This window comes from Heliangelus exortis, chromosome 1 (genome assembly GCF_036169615.1).
Source record: "Heliangelus exortis chromosome 1, bHelExo1.hap1, whole genome shotgun sequence".
Classification (NCBI taxonomy): Eukaryota; Metazoa; Chordata; class Aves; order Apodiformes; family Trochilidae; genus Heliangelus; species Heliangelus exortis.
In genome coordinates, this window is record NC_092422.1 from 81,568,273 (window position 1) to 81,585,655 (window position 17,383).

At 35.7% G+C, this 17,383-nt stretch overlaps 1 protein-coding gene across 18 annotated transcripts in view; it reads right to left on the reverse strand.

The window, feature by feature from the left end:
* DMD (dystrophin) overlaps window positions 1-17,383 on the reverse strand; it is a 1,120,784-nt gene that overhangs the window by 414,296 nt on the left and 689,105 nt on the right. The gene's annotated exons all lie outside the window — the stretch shown is intronic.

A 17,383-nucleotide genomic window follows, 5' to 3' on the forward strand; every position in this document is an offset into this window, starting at 1 on the left:
CTTGTATATTTGTATATATTCAGTAATTTTTCCTATTTATCATTACTGTTTCATTAAAGTTGTGTAGTTTAGTTTCCAACCCATAAGTCTCTCTCCCTTATTCTCTCTCCTTTCTTATCAGGGAGGAGAGAGAGATTAATAGAGAGCGTTTGTTACTCGGTTTAATTGCCAGGCCAGTGTTAAACCGTGACAATCAGTAAAGAAATTTATACTCAGATCTAGTCTAAACCTCCCCTGGGGTAACTTCAGGCCAGTTCCTCTAGTCCTATCATTATTTACTTGAGATAAGAGGCCAGCATCCATCTCACTACAACCTCCTTTAATATAGTTAATAAGTATTTTAAGTAGTTAATAAGTAGCTTACTAAGGTCATTCAAACTGAACAATCGCAGTCCCCTCAGCCTCACCTGAAAGGACTTGTTCTCCAGACCCTTCATCAGCTTCATTGCCCCTCTCTGAACTCACTCCAGCACCTCCATGATTTTCTTGTACTGAGGGGCCCAGAAGTGAACACAATACTCAAAGTGCAGTCTCACCAGTGCCAAGTACACAATCAGCTTCCCTTCTCCTGCTGGCCACACTATTTCTGATAGAAGCCAGGATGCTTTTGGCTTCCTTGGACACCTGTGAACACTGCTGGCTCATATTCAGCTGGGTGTCCACCAACACCCCCAGGTCCTTTTCCACCAGGCAGCTTCCCAGCCACTTTTTATCAAGTATCTAAGAGTTAATTTAGGCTGCAGTTTTTCATATCTTCTGTCATTGCTATATACAGGATTTTTGTACTAACTCCTTAACAAAACACCCATGTTACAAGTCAAAGCAATAAAGGACTATAGGCAAAGACTCTCACTCTTCCCAGCCCTTAATCTTCTAGGAGAGATGATCCACTGTCTGGCTGTACAGGGCAAGCTTGTCATTCATACACCCACAGGGGAAAATGGGAGAAAGATGTCCTCTCAAATAACATCAGAGGCACAAACTAGCAGCAGCACTGCAACAGAAGTTTCCATCAAATCTCCACTGCATCTCCCCTGGGATAACAGCAAAGGGAGTCCACCAGTGAAAATCTTCTAATTGGCAAGAGGCCCCTGCAGAGCAGTAGATGACTCCACCAGGTACCTGAGGTGATGTGCTCTGTTTATTATATCTGAGATCCTTCCCACATTGGGAGGGATAGAGTCCATGAGGAAACATGCAAACATTAGCAAAACTTCTTTCTCTCCTGCTCTTCCCCAATACTCGATGAGAGGAAGAAGCATCTGGGAGGGCAGTCAGAAAAGCAAAGACCCTGTGTTAATCAGCTCAGCACAAATGAAGAACCTCAGTCAATATTATTTGATAATGTAGGCAAGCAAAACTGTGGGGCAATGAAGACCATGGCAGCTTTGTCATCCTCTTCATTAATTTCACAATAATGCATCTACCAGACAGTCTTTTCCCTTCCACTGTGACAATCAGACACAGAAATGCTTATGGTTCAATTTATATTTATTAAGAACCTTATGGAAGCTTTCAGAAGATTAAGGTATGCGTTCCATGTGAGCTTTTGAATGATGTGCACACATGAATTAGATTCACCTCATAATTACCAATGCTTTGTGTCAGATCAGGTTTTATCCTGGTTCAAGCATGACTGAAGCAGTTTTAAACATCAGGTTTGAATATCATTCTGAAATCCATAGTACTTTTAAGGTATAAATTCAGCAAAAATGCATACAATACAAACTATCTACTTTGACATTTTGAGGCTATCACAGAAAACTTACTTGGAAGTAGATTTTGAAGTTTAGTTTAATACTAAAAACCAGAATGTCCAAAATAACCATATTGTAGATGAAAACAGAATAAGTGATTGGGATACATTTTTCCTTATTTTTCCTTTATTTTTTATCTGAGCTCTATAATACATAATTTTGGAGATGAGCCCTAGAAATATTTTCACTCCCCTTCACTGAAAGCGATGAAAGAAAACTTTTGCTTGGGAAACTGAGACTTTTAGAGGCACTGAAAAGCATAAAGAGTATAATCCCTCTGACTACTGACAGAAATCTCACCCTTAAGATAATGTAGGATATTTCTTTTAAAAGTCTAAAAAACTCCCGAACTAAAAATTAAATAAATCACCGCACCATCTTTTAGAAAAGTTTGAACTTAAATTGTTAGAATTTTGACAAAAAAAAAAAAAAAAAAAAAAAAAAAAAAAGTTATTTAGCATTATACTGATTACTGTGTTGAGGTGATATACTTTATCACTAAAGATTATAATTTGGTCATGCTAAAGATCACATTAAAGATTTGGGAGAGCTTAGAATGCTCTCGTGATTGAAGTACTGGCAACTACTGTAAAAAAATTCTCTTCATTATCCATTATTTTTTGAGTTTGCTTTCTTTAGTTTTCTTCAATTTAGTCCCCTGTTAGAACTCATTTAAGAGGGAAATGTTTTGGTGTTTTTTGGAAGAAATGGAGGGAGTGGAAAAGACTAAATCAGCCCTCGGGGAAGGAGAATGGAGAAAGTGAGCCTCATTCAACTGCTTTAATGTCTTCTTAACAGACAATAAAGAGACATTTTGGGAAAATGCAGTGATTCTAGAACTTCGTGGATAGAATTACAATGAAGTTAATGGTTCTTGCACCTGAACACCAGAGGTAATCTCTTTCCTTAAAATGAGAACCCATTCCTGCTTTTGTTGGGTAATTCTCCAAAAGAATTACCATGCCATGAAACAGTACTTATGTGTACCTGTCTTTGTGTCAATCTTAATAGGTTATCCCCTCATTCCCTTTTTATTTTTTATAAATCTTGTTTTTATAAATCTATGCAATTGTTTAATATCTTCTATCCCCATTTCAATTATATTTCTAAGGTATCTGTCAAGGTACCTGGATCAGAAATTAAGCGAATTACAGATGCTCTCTTCCTCCCCAGAAGGAGGAGGTTGGAAGGTAAACTACACAGTTTTAATGAAACAGTAGTGATTCTTCCCCCCACCAGAGGGTCGCAGGTGTGATCCTTTTACTCCCTTTCTTTTCTGGTACATAAATTCATCAGAAGCAAGCAGTGGCCTTGGTTCTGCATACCATTCTCCAGTGATAACCATAACCATTGAGCATTACCAGTCCTTAAAGCAGACACTGCATGAAACACGGACTGTTAATTTCAGCAAGTGCAGTTACTCGGAAGAGACTTTTTTATTTTAAAAATAAAAGTGGTTCTGACAGTATTGTATTTACTTTGGTATCCAACACTGCTCAAGATCATTAAAAAAGGAACAAAGCAAAGCAGCAGTAAGACCTACCATCTTCAGGCAGTACTTTCACTGAACACTGTTTTGGACAGTATTGAAAGTGTACATTGGTGACCTGACTTTAGAAATAAATTGTTCCATTTGTTGCCCTGAATCAGGACATCCATGTGATAAAGTTTCAGAAAACAAATCTACAGAAATGAAAGTGTAGGTTCCTTGATTCAGAGCTAGAGGACATAGAGTTATGTTCCTTCCCTGACAGAGAGAGATAGCAGCTCATTCTCTTCCTTGCTGACACAAAGAACTGACAGTACAATTTTCCAGCAATGTTTTCAGCAACAGAAAAAAACGAGAAACTTTTTTTTCTTCAGCCAAGGTTATAGAAACCATTTAGTTCCCTTCTCAGCAGGCAAGAACAAACAAACCAGGGTTACATCTTGCTGAGGCTGAATAGACAGTGAGGTTTCACCGCAGGAAGAAGCAAACACAACTATTCCCTTCAGGCCATTGGACAATGAACAATCACAATTTCTTCCTACCGCATAAAGCAAACAAGAAGCAAATCAAACCCAAACTCTTCCAGAGCACTGGTGTCTTACCTTTAGCACAGTCAAGCCATAAATTTCACACCACACAGAAAAGTAATCTTTACACCTAGCTGATAGCATCAGTACTCCATTTTCTTTTCAAGGAGAAAAAAGTTTAATCCACCACACAGCAAGGAGCTATGGGTCCAGGTCTCCACTGAGGGAATTCAGAACTAAATACAAATGATTCTTTTAGCATCCTTTGACAAGTAGGTGACTGCATTAGCCTGAAACTGCTATAGTCTGTGAAACCTCACTTGCATCACTCCAAAAAAGTAGTGACACTGTAATAAGGTATGGATATAAATTTATCTGTATCAAGATGTTCAGGATGAATCACTAGAATCTGAAATAAAAGCAATTTAATGCATATCAACTCTCTGCCACAAAACCAGAGAGTTACTTTTTGACAAGTTATCTTGATACCATAAAATTTGGTCGCTGAAAGAACCCTCTAACACTTGGCTTTAAGTTCTAGAAGGCAGGCATGCTTGATTGCAGCACTGGATGCAAAGTTGTGCATGACATGAGTGACAACAGACATACACTGTACTAACAGATTCATATGTATAAAACTCATTGTAATAAATATCAGGTTTCTTGGAACTAATTCTAATATTTATCCAGTTTCCTGGAAATATTTGCATTCTTAGATTGGGGATCTTTGGTGGTCTGGGAACAAAAGGACATAAAAGGATGACTTAATCCCTTGTCCTGTAAATGCATAAATCTAGCTAATTTTAACCAATTTCCATTTGCAAGGCCTGGACACAGCTTAGATGAGCCCAAATCCACATCCTATTGTTCTTTGTCAGAAAAGAGTCTTCAGGTCAAGCAGGGCTGAGCCACTCTAATCTCAATCTAAGGGATGCTGGCTGATAGTTTTGTGGTTATCCAAAAGGACAAAGCAATTCAATACCTTTCTAAAAAAAAAAATAACTTAGTACATTACATTTAATAAAAAATGTTTTATAGCCATCAATCTTTTTTCACTTTTGATATTGTAAAAATCTATATATTTGGGAATACATATACTCTTGAGAATTCTCCTAGAGATATAAACTCATAGACCCTTCGAAGTGTGAATCAGATTCAGTTGCTTCTTCTCATGTCAACAACCTGGTCTAGTGTGGGGTGTCCCTGCCCATGCAGGGAGGTTGGAACCAGATTACTTTAAGGTCCCTTCCAACCACAGCCATTCCATGACCCTAGCGTTCTATGTTGTGATAGACAAGTATACAAGGATAGTACAATACCTGTAGCTCTTTTTAACAATGATTTATAACAGCATCTAATTTAATAACCACAAACTGGCAAGGAAAAAAATTTTCTCATGAAAAACTAAGAGCTGATTTGGTGTTACGATACGGAAGATTCGAATGTCATTTAATTCATTAAAATGGACTTAAAGCATCAGCTAATGAAAATTGGAAACAAAATTAATGAATTCCCACATAAATATCTCAAAACTAGAGTAAATGTAGCCTTTACAGTGTCCAAGAAAGGTGGCATCACCAGGTTTTATCAAGAAAAGAAACAGATGGTACTGAATTACTTGATCAGATTAATGCACTTGGAACAGAATGCAAAATTATTTGTCTTTTAAGGGTTTACAGCAATCACAGGTTGAGAGTTACAGCTGCTACAATTCTCCATAATAAACAGTGATGATCAGAGAATTGCAAAAAGATGGGAAACAAACATAATACACCTGAATTACAAAAGCAAAGCTGAAAAGCATCATCTGCATGTTTCAACAGACCATTTCAGTTAATCTGTTTGTACTTAATTAATTACTGTTCTGAAAAAAGTTCCCCTCTATTACCCTAAATCTAATTCTACTTCAAAAGCAGTAGCTAGAGACAGTTTTTAATAACAAATGGAAAAAATTTACTTGTGACAAATTAACTACTTAACTGGAATCTGGAGACCATCTGTTGCTGTACAAGCAGTTATGGCAAAAATCTCAGTTTGTGGAAAGGCTGTAATATTGCCAATATTATCAGGTTTTAAACTGACCCTGTTGACCTCAGTTCTGACTGGGAACTAAATCAGACTTGAAAAGGCCAATTCAGTTATTTAAATACCAATTTATTATTGACTTGTTTTTATTTCATAAAAAAAAAAAAAAAAAAAAGTTGTTCTCTAGACTCTTAACTTAATTGTACTATTGAAATAACAGGGATAAGTACCAGGCTAAGCTACCTTTATTCCTCAATAAAGGTTGGATATCTTTATTTGTCCATAAGACAAAAATGCTTTGTGTGTATAGCATTTGGCAAACCAGAACAGACACTTAGGCATAATCTGTTAAAGGGGAAAAAATCCAGAAGAATAGTGAATATAAGTGTTTTATGTTGACTATGGCACATTAAATGAAAAGGAAGAGAAAAAAGAACATTGTCCTGGATATTTAAAACATGTGACATTTGGAGAAGTGACCTTGCGATTTTCTCAGAACTCTCCAGTCTTTTTCCTCCTGTCTGAAACAAAATGGTCTCAAATTAAGTTTTTCTTTTTTACTTCTAATAAAATTCTTTCACCCAAAGATGAAACTATTTTCACAAACAGCTGTGCTACTCAGCATGCTATTTAATTGAGTTTAGCTTTGCCACTTCTCCTCAGCCTCTAGCACATCTGCTCTACTGACAGAAGAGAAATTCAAGGACAGAGATGAAATGAGGAAGCTTTTAATAATGAAGCACAAAATCTAAGAACTAAAGGAAAGAAAAATAGTACATGCATTGTCAACATCCAGCAAAGGGTTGTGACAAACATCACTTGAAAAGCTCCGTTGGAAGACACTGACTGCAAGCACTGATTCTGAATGTTGAGCACCACACCTCGTACCTAATTGTTCTTCCCTCCATAAGTAACCTCAACAGTAGCTGGAAAATCAATAATCCACCTCACTGAAAATACAGAAATTTAGAGCATTTCAGAAAAATTTGAAAACATTACAAGAATGGTTTTGAAACCACAATAACATAATTGTACCCAGTTTTCAGTTTCATTAACATATCTGCCCACTTTAACACATTAAAGTACCTGGATGCAAAAACTTAAATATCTAATCTCTAGTGTTCTTCAGCAGAGCTTTGAATCTTCCACACTGCTTCCTGTGACAACACATTTTCTACTAATTATATGATAGTATCAGCCATGCTTCTTTTATTCTGAACTTAACAGTGCATTAAACATGTTTAGAGAGCAAAATGTTTGCCTTACAAATCTATTAAACAAATAATGTTAGTCCATTAACCTGCAAATTAGTTACCATGGACTTGGTAACAGCAGTTTAAGTAGACACAGAGACTTTTCTCATGATTTTTAGACAGATCCATCTGTTGTTAAGATCTTTAAATTAACTTCATCCAGATACTACATCAGATATTATTTTTATAAAATTTCAGTGTCCAACTTTATTCTTGGCTAGAATATTATGCCAAAATGCCATTTAGTAGGCTGAAAGATATATACATTTTTAAATCAGATGTATAACCTTTTCCATTACTATAGCAAATTTTACTCTATTTTTATGTTCAACTCACATGGATTTTTTAAAAACAATCTAATTTCATCACTAGCAAAAGTATGCTACAATTGTGTTAGTGTAACCGAAATCTGTCTGTGCATGTTTATGCATTCAGTTGTAAAGCATATTGAGACCAAGTTCACCCATATAAGGCTTTTCAAGCAAATCATATCAAATGAATTTTTAAAAAAAACAACCAAACAAAACAACCAACCAACCAAAAAACCCCCAACTACTTTGATGAGACAGGCAATTTTAAAGGACCAATTTTAAAGGAATAAAATTATAGGTTTGGGGGAACAAACCTACATAGACTGAAAACTGGTAACCATTTAAAATCCCAATGTGCAAGGTGTTAAGGCTTTCACTCTTTGGTCAAACAACTAATTATCTTTTCAGTTCAGTGGTCTTAAGGCAAGCAGGGCTGCCTCCTAATTTGAAGTTCACTACAGGAGTTTGACCCTAATCTCAATGTATTCTGGAACATGTGCCTCTATTTTCTGTATCCCAGCTAAATCAACCATTTAAAAATACTGAAAAAAACCCAAAACAAAACAACAACAACCTACACACAACCCCCCCCCCCAAAAAAAAACTTTACAAATTAAATATGGTAAAAATTATTCATCCTGGGCAACATCATCTTTCCCTTTGCTTCAGACATATACATAAACACTCATCCCACACAGCACTCTCAAAAAAGCTCAGCTTCTTTCCAGTATATCCTACTGGTTACAGTCTGGTTGCTAATATTTATTTCACATATAGATAGGATAATCTTTCCAAACTGTGGAAATTTGTAAGAAAAACTTCTACTTTTCTGCGGGAGTAAAAAGAAAAAAAAAACCCACAAAACTCCAAACAACAAAACACCACAAACAACAACAAAACTTAATTATATACTTTCTGAGTATGCAATACAGTTTTTTCAGGGTGTTAGTTCAGATCCATGGAAGTAACACATGTATGTCTGAACACTTAAATTGTTGTTAGCACATCATAGTGCATTCTACTGTGATTATCCCTGTGTGCCTATAGTGTTGATTTTTTTCATCTGAATGTAATTACCTAACACCATCTAACTTGCAGGAAATTGAAAATTAATAATAAATCTTGCAAGTGTTAACCCTGCAACAATTCCTCTAAAATTCTTACACCTCTACAGATTCTATTCCTTATTATCTGGAAAGAGAAAAAACCTTAAAAGAAGCCTAGACTGCCTGGTTTCCACACCATAACTTAAGAACCTAAAATACCTTGATTTTAAGCTAACCTTTACAAGAAACCAAACATCTTTCACTATTTTGTGTAACTAAATACCACAAGTTCAAAATCACACAGGACATAAGAATTTTTGTGCAATTTGGACACTGCACAAGAACCAGAAATTTTATATACTTTCTTTACAGCACTACCTTAAAGAGCTTGAAAGTTGGTCCAAAGTGAATGTCAATGATAAATATTATGTTTTTTCAAAATATTTTTTATAAAATGCATAAAGAACTGTGATACTCAACACTTTTAAAACTTAAAACAAATTTTGCTGTCTAAAAATAAAGTTTACACCAAATGAAAACTGATTGCAAGAAATACTATTACATCAACTACATAGGCAGTTAGACCATAGCAACAGTTTCCAAATTCAGCTTCAAATAGCTGAGTCTGAGTTTGTAGTCCATAGCTCTATAGAAAATGGAGAAAAGTAGACAGAACCAACAGGCAACTCATCTAACCTAACTTTACTATTTATCTTGAAATGAATTTGGGTAAACCTTTACCTTGCCATAACACAGTTAGGGCAAGTCCATCCCAGCTGTAAAAAACATGAAACAGGAAAAGGAACATGTTATAAAAGAGCTCCAAGAAGTTTGAATTCTTCTAGCCTGATGGATAACATAGGGAACTTCTGGAAAGATTCTTAATGGTGTGCAGAAAAAAAGACCATCTCAGAAGTTCTCTATACAAGGAAATTAGAAAAACAAAACAACAAAAAAACCAAAACAAAACACTAGAAACCAACAAAAAATCCCAACAAAACTTTAGTGATTTGGTTAAATCAATTCGAGTTCTTTTTTTTTGATAACAACGGCTTATGTTTACTTTATCTAAATTGTTAAAAGATACTTGTCCCCAGACAAAGACTGCCTGTATAGGAGGGCTGATCTAATATGTCTGAGTTCGTTACATTTTCTTGAGTACCCTGGTTTAATGGACTTTATTGTACAGGCAACATAATGAGGCAAGAGCAACAACAATAAAAAGCTGGTGCTCTATAAACCAGTCATGCCAGCAATTAAATAGCATAATATTTTTCTCCTTCTTGGCTCTAAATAAGTTGTCATATCCAGAAAACTATAGACCAGTTTGAAATTTAAGGTAATATTCAAATGCTCCTAAATGCAAAGGCCATATAAGCAAGCAAGATCACTCATATTTGAATATCCTGGGGAGGTGGATGCCCTAGTGCTGGGAAGTAAACCTGAGTGGTGGCAACTGTCAGGGGAGGGACTGCATAGGAACAGTAAGACCCCTGGTACCTTGGCAAGGCTTGACTGTTCTCTGCTTTTGTACTTAGGAGTATAAAATACAGAAAATAAAAGTTCAGGAGGAAGGAAATCTTAACACAGCCTTTTTAAAGGCACAGTAGTAACCAGGAAGGTAAGATTACAGTCAGGGATGGACTGTTAATGTTGTACTGGCAGGCAGAATTGAAACTTCAATCACCAAATAAATGGCATTTACTAGCAACAGCATGATAAGTCTGCTGGCAAATGGAACAGTTATAATTGTGGAATACATCATCTGTAGTTCAATTTCATTAGTAAAGTCTTAATTTTCATTATTAAATCAAGGCTATGTTAATATCTGAACACATGATGATCAATTAATTCTAGAGAATTGGGCTCATACCTTAATCCCTTCTGTGGTTCTCTTCTCTTCACCTATTGTTTAGAAGAGTGTAAACAAATTATATTCAAAGACTTTTTTCAATTACCCATTTTTACCAGGATCTTATTTTCTGCCATATTAGTTACAGGTGGATCAGTGCAGTAGTAGTTTGTAGCTTGTAATGCTTCCTAAATCACATTATTCTCTGGATGATGACTAGATGTGAGAGGAATTTCACTAGAAATATGTCATTAAATCTCTAAAAGAGTAAGATGTTTGCTTGAAAAGTAGTTACAATAACTATGTTATGCAATAACTTATTTTATTATTAGTAGAGGGGGTTTTTTTACTGTTTGATTTTGTGAGTATCCTACAGAATCTGAAGTGGAATCAGGTCACACAGAATTATGCCTGCCTAGGAACACTGCACTAGCCACACTGCAATAGCCCATATATCCTGTTTGCTATAATTCAATCTATGGTCCATTCAGTGCCAAGAAAGATGAAAACTTTGTAGTATAGCTAAATGGAGGCAGAATCTGAAGTTTTATTTCAATTAGATTGTACTTACATGTTTGCATGTTACCTCTGAGGAGTGGAACAAAAGCCTGTAAATGTTTGGAATATTCCCCCATAAGAGACAGAACTTGAACATCGACCTTGGCAGTTACATCTTTATCGTGCAGTGATTTATGCTCAAATACAGCAGGACAGAAACAGGTAGGTGCTTATTTAAAACCTAAAAACCTATTTAAAAGACATTTTTTCAGACTTCCAAGACAGCATTTTTTTAAACAACATTATTCCTTTTTGAAGTGACATGTTTTCCAGGATCTACTGCACAATTTTCCTTTGTTGCAGCATACATATTTAATGATTTTTAAAAGAAAATCTTTCAACAACTGTGGTGAAGCATATCCATCATTCCGTAGAGATTCTGAAGTTTTATTGCTAATATTTATTTTGTAAAGATGCAAGTGGGATGTAAAATAAACAATATTCCAGAATTAGATCACTCAGACATTTAACTACCTTGCCTGAGCTTACGGATTTTCCTACAAAGAGCACTATAAGCACACTTCCCCTTGTATACAGGTTCTTCCATGTTCAATCAATTTTCTGGCTTCTGCACTTTAAAAGATGAAAAAGAAAGGCCACAGAAGGACAAAAGGTTGTTATACTTTTTGTTGATATCACACACTTCAGTTCCTCACCGCCACACCTCTGTAATGAGGTTCGAGCAGCAAGAGAGGGCAAGAGAGTACCTCACCAGCCTCCCTGCTCTTTCATGTTCCCAGAAAGCTCCATTGCCAGAGGGAAGCCTTAAATTATGCTGCTGGAACCAGAAATTCAAGTAAACTTAGATACAGTATTGCTTCACTTCTACCACAGCCACCACTGGAAGCAGTCCCTATACTTACACCTCATTTTTTTTGCTTGAATTACTCTTTTAAACTCAACTGGTACATCCCCAATAGAGGTGCAGTGGATCCTCTTTTAAAGAAAGTGATACAGATGCATATTCTTTAGGCAGAATCATCAATTTTTTTGTTCTGTGTTATATTAGCAGTACAAACTGAACTTAATGAGCATGCAACCACATCTTCATGAATAGATTTTATCACTGTGAGTTATTTTAGGCAAAGAAGTCATCCCTTAAAACCTGCAGGTTACTGTAAACACAAAGAATCAGGAAAAAGAATCACCTTGGAAGCTACTTTTCCTCAGCTGTAGTATACTACCATACAACAGCTGAAATAAAGCTCATGGCTTCACTGGTAAAGATTATCCCCATGGAAGATAAACTTAAAGGACTACGTTACTAATCCTACCTCTGACATCCAACAGTTCTGTTGTATCAAACAAATATAGTTTCAGGTTTTTTGTAAAGAAGAAATGCTAATATTTGTCTACATTCCCCAGTGGGATTGTGAGGATAAATGTATTGTCATAAAGGTCTTTGAAAATGAAAAGATGTAAGCATTTTTATTGATGTTTTATTTCCCAGTCCACTAGAGTATATTAAAAATGATTTCACAATTGTCAAGTACAAGCTCTGTCCATATATGTTTCTCAATTTACTAGTCCTTCTTCCTACAAATTGCAAAAAGAACAGCTCAACATATTCTCTATTCAACACTGCTTGTGTAAAAAGATAAAATCAGTTGCTGAATATGATCACAATAATTTCAGGTAATTGCAGGTAATCTAGTTTGTCTTGCTGTTACCTAATTGACAAAAACACTTATATGATTTGGGGATTTAATTATCAGTCAATTTGATCACAGTTACTGTAAAAACCAGTTTAAAAAATAGTGTCATTAAATAATAGTTTGAACAAAAAAAATAATCTTTCTCTTGAGTTTTTCCTCTTTTCCTTTTTCTACACAGAAGGAAAACAATTCAGTGTCAGAAATAATAATTATCCAGGTTAAGTGATGGCTACCAAAAGTATCACTTTTACTTAGTTACTGGTTTGCTTGAAATAATTCTATTTAAATTGAAGTTAGGAACTATGCAGGCCAGTTTTAGGGGCAATGAAGGCATACACTGCAGAGTATGAAGAGCTCTATAGCTACAGAACAAGTACAAAACATCGAATACAGAGCTTGAGAAGGGAAAAGAAGAAGAGACTAGGGAGGGGAGCACATTCCTAACCCTACTCTACTGCCAAGCTCTCCCTTTGCTTACCTTCTGAAAGGCAGATATTTGATATTTTCCATAAAGATTCACTCTGAGTGAGTCCCAGTTTGATTTTGCACATCCTGAAAGACACCTTTTTGGTCCTCTCTGAAATGACTGTATGAGTTCTTTCTCCTGCAATATCCAGTGAATAAATTTTTTGGTTTTCTTACCAAAAGTGTCCTCATTATCCCCTATAGATGTTCCTTTACTATATAACAAACAAAGGAACATGACAGAAATTAATGCCTGCAGTGCAACGCATGGAAAAAAAAATAGTTGCTTGGCAACCAGCATGAGAAATGAGAGTTTATGCCTGTAAAAACAGTGAAGCAAGGGGCATGAGTACCATTTGTGACTGCTGTGAAAAGGATGGGTGGGGAAGAAGATGGATGAGGGGGTCTTGTTTTAACTAATTTTAACTCTAGCTTTTCCTGATTTTTGTAGTTTGCTCATAAACATGAAAGTGTCAGAAAGCAACAGAGGTGTGTTTTAGTTTGCTTGCTTTATATGTCCTTATAGTGCTGTATTTAATCAGGAAATCAAGCTTTATTTTAAAAAGCTATGATTTTTCATAACACTTAAAAATATGTAAAGAAATGTAAATGAATACTGATTTCTATTTTTACTTTCATTCTTAAGGATTAAACGAATTGGACATTTGTAAGTACTTTCCAAAGGAATAGTGGATCTCTCAGTACAATTCTGGGAGCCTGGAACTATTCATCTGATTGTTCTGATTGTAAATGCATTGACCAAGAAACACTGAATATTCAGTAATAATATCTGTGCAATTGTTCAGACACTCAAATATTACCAGGCTCTGACCATTTGAAACGATGGAAAAAATACGCATGGGCCTTCTTCTCACAGTACCTGAGGGATTCCAGGTATAGATAATTTTTCTAGTTCTAACCCCCCCTGCAAGGGCAATGACACCTGCCACTGGACCACGTTGCTTAAAGTACCTACCCAACCTGGAACTGAACGCTTCCAAAGAGTGGGCATTCAAAACTTCTGTGGCCAACCTCTTTCAGTGTCTTGCCACCTTCACACTAGAGAATTTCTTCTTAACATTTAGAACCTTAATCTACCCTCTTCCAGTTTAAAGCCCTTACCCCACATGCTACCATTACATGCCCTTGTAAAGAGTCCCTCCCCAGCTTTCCTCTAGTCCCCTTCAGGTACAGGAATGCCACTCTAAGGTCTCTCTGGAGCCATCTCTTCTCCAGGCTGAACAAGTCTCTCAGACTGTCTTCATAGGAGAGGTGCTCTGGCCCTCTGATCATCTTCATGGCCCTACCTCTTGAATAGATGTACCACCTCTAGCCCAACAAATCCTTGTGCTACACATTCCTGGGGGCAAGAAAGATAATGCTGAAGAATTATCATTTTATGCTTACTTGGTTCTTACACTTCTCCTTAAATTTCATCATTGGCCCTTGTTGGATGTTGGTTTGATCTGACCCATATAGTTATTCTCATGTTCAAATTAGAAATGTTCCAAATATAAGTGACATTAGCCTTCAACATGAAAACATTCCTTGCTACAAAAATATTATATGAGCATGCTATGGGAACATCTAACCAGCTCCTTGTATCACATACTCTATTTTTCCTCCAAATCTACTTGCTCAACAACTGGTTGTTGCAACTATATCATGTCCTACAGAGCATCACACATTAGTGCTGCCAAGTAGGTGTTTGTTAGAGTGATCAGAAGTAAAAAGCTTTGATTCACTTCCTTATGGTGCACTAACACATCACAATAACTGCTATGCTATCTTTTGCATTGGCAATAGATCTAGTTATTCAAAACCTTATTTTACCCCTACATGAGCAGCAAGTGGAAAATCAGAGTAAACTTATCTCAAGTTGACAAAGTAAACAATATTTTAGGAACCCTTGATGTCATTTTAGGGTAAAACAAAACAGTTGAAGCAGCAGACACAGCATATTTTAAAAACTCTGGTGATGATACCATGACAGACCTACAGCACTACCAAACTTGGACAGGCATAGAAAATCATAAATGTCTTCAGAGGAAATATTTTAATTCCTAATAATGACTAAAAAAAACCAAAACAAAGCACAGTCAAACAACAACAACAACAACAAACAAACAAACAACAACAAAAAAAAAACCCAAAAGGGAACCACAACAAAACCACAGTGTGCTGCCATTACAGTTCGGGTAGTTTTTTGTTTGTGGGCTGCATTTATTTCAAACTACTGATAGAGGAAAGAGATAAAAGAATGAATTATCACTCTTTACCACCCATATTACCCTAATGAAATCTTCAGGAAGCTATATTCTGCTTTTGAAGATTGAGCCATCTAACTTGCAAATTTCATCAGTATGTGTGGGATCAAGGAACGGGAATTAACACTTGCATATTCTTTCATTTTCTTCCTTCTGCCTGTTCAGAATTCTGAAGAGTTCTCTTACCAGTAACTAAAGTAATACTCTACAGCTGGTTATTCTTCCTAAGGTATTAGGAAGAAATTCTTTACAGAGATCAGACATTGGAATGGGCTGCCCGGGGAGGTGGTGGATTCTCTACATGTGTCACTCAGTGCCATCATGGTCTGGTAACCACGGGATCAAGGGTTGGACTTGATGATCTCAGAGGTCCTTTCCAACCACCTGGCTGATTCCCTGATTCTGTGTGTTTATTAGCTGTGATTTAAATGTATCCAGCAGCAACAACCACTCTATTTTAGTTAGATAATACTTACAAAAGCCATTTTCCTTCTATTTGTTTGTAAGCAAATTATTAAAGTAATTCCTAAGCAACAGCATTTCTCAATAATCAGATCTACAAGTACTTAAAATGTTCAAACATCTGAAAGAGATAAGTGTCTGTACCTATGTACCCACTGAAACTCATTAGCTTTGTTTTAAATAAGCTCATGAAACTGAGCACAAACCTCCACAGATTCATTAATACCTTTTATTTTTAAATCACATTTTTGTTTAAGTAGCTTAAATGTTTTAAAAGCAGCTTCTGGCTCTGTACATCAATAAGATAATGCAGCAATATCCTTTAAAAGATAAGATGGGAGGCAGTACAATCAAGTGCATTATTACTTTTTGTGGCAGATTGCGTTCTAAAGGGAAAAAAGTGATCTGACATATGGGAAAACGAAAAGGTAAGTTTAACATGCGTCTATTCTCTGTAGGAAAGACACCAGTGATAAAAATGACAGGTTAATATATTTCCTAGCACATTTATTCATGTGCTTATTTAACAAGACATAGAGCCAACTGTCAGCTTTTTGATACAGCTCAGTAGACAATGATTTTGCTAACAGTGGATTCCAGATCCTCAAGGGAAAAAAGAAAAAATTCTCATTGACCCTTCAAACAAATATGCTTTAGTGTACAATTATCAGGCAAAGAATAGAAATACATCTTATAAATGCAGAATGACCAGGTAATACTTTAAATAGTTTTAGAAAGAAGAATCAGGCCTTTAAATTTTTTGGAAGTGAGATCTACTAAGGTGACAAAATAAAGATTTAAATATTATATAGAGGTTCCAAATTCATAATAAACCATGTTTTCTTATATTTATATACGTATTTACAATTGTAAGGCACAGGTATGTATTTATAAATGTTAATACATGAATACATACTCAGCCTGTGATTTATTGATGAAGGATATTGATGTAATGCACTTTGACCTATTTCAGCAATTATTTAACAAAGCAATTCTACTGAAAAAAAGAACGTTTTGTAAGAAATTATTCTTTTGGGAAGAAACCTGTAGCACTTATAACTTACTTCAGTATTTTATGAATGTTAAAATTCCTCATTGGGGAAAGTCTAGACCAAAGAAATGGTTTAGAAAACCTGTACCAGTAAGTTAAAATTTTATTGTTTAAAATACCATTGCTACATTCCTCTTCTGAAAAATGAGATATATAATTATTGTTTTAGGATGCTAAATAAACAGTACCTCTAACTCTTAGTCAGGATTGCAGCCAAATTATTCACATTTGAACTTCCTAAGTTAGAAATTGAATAACAGTAGAACCCCTTTCTCAGTCTCAGTTGTCTTCTGTTGGTTTCTGATATTTCTTTGTCAGAATGATAGTACTAGGACAACAAATAAATCATTGATGAGTGAGCAGCAGGAAGCCTGAGCTACTAGATCAGAAGCAGATAAACAACACTTCTGTTTTACTTAGAGACTTAGAGAGAATAAGGCATCCATGAAAAGAGATTTATAACTTTGTAAATTAATCATTATGACATTATCCAGAAAAGAAAACACACCAAAGAGGTAATGTTAAATTTGTCCCTTCTTATAGAAAACTAATTGTCCTTACACATGCACAGCATAGAACAAGATGCCTAAAGTCCACTGAAGGAGTTTTGATTTCTATCAGATTGCCAGTGCCTCATTTCAGTATTTTATGGTCTTTTTTTTGCA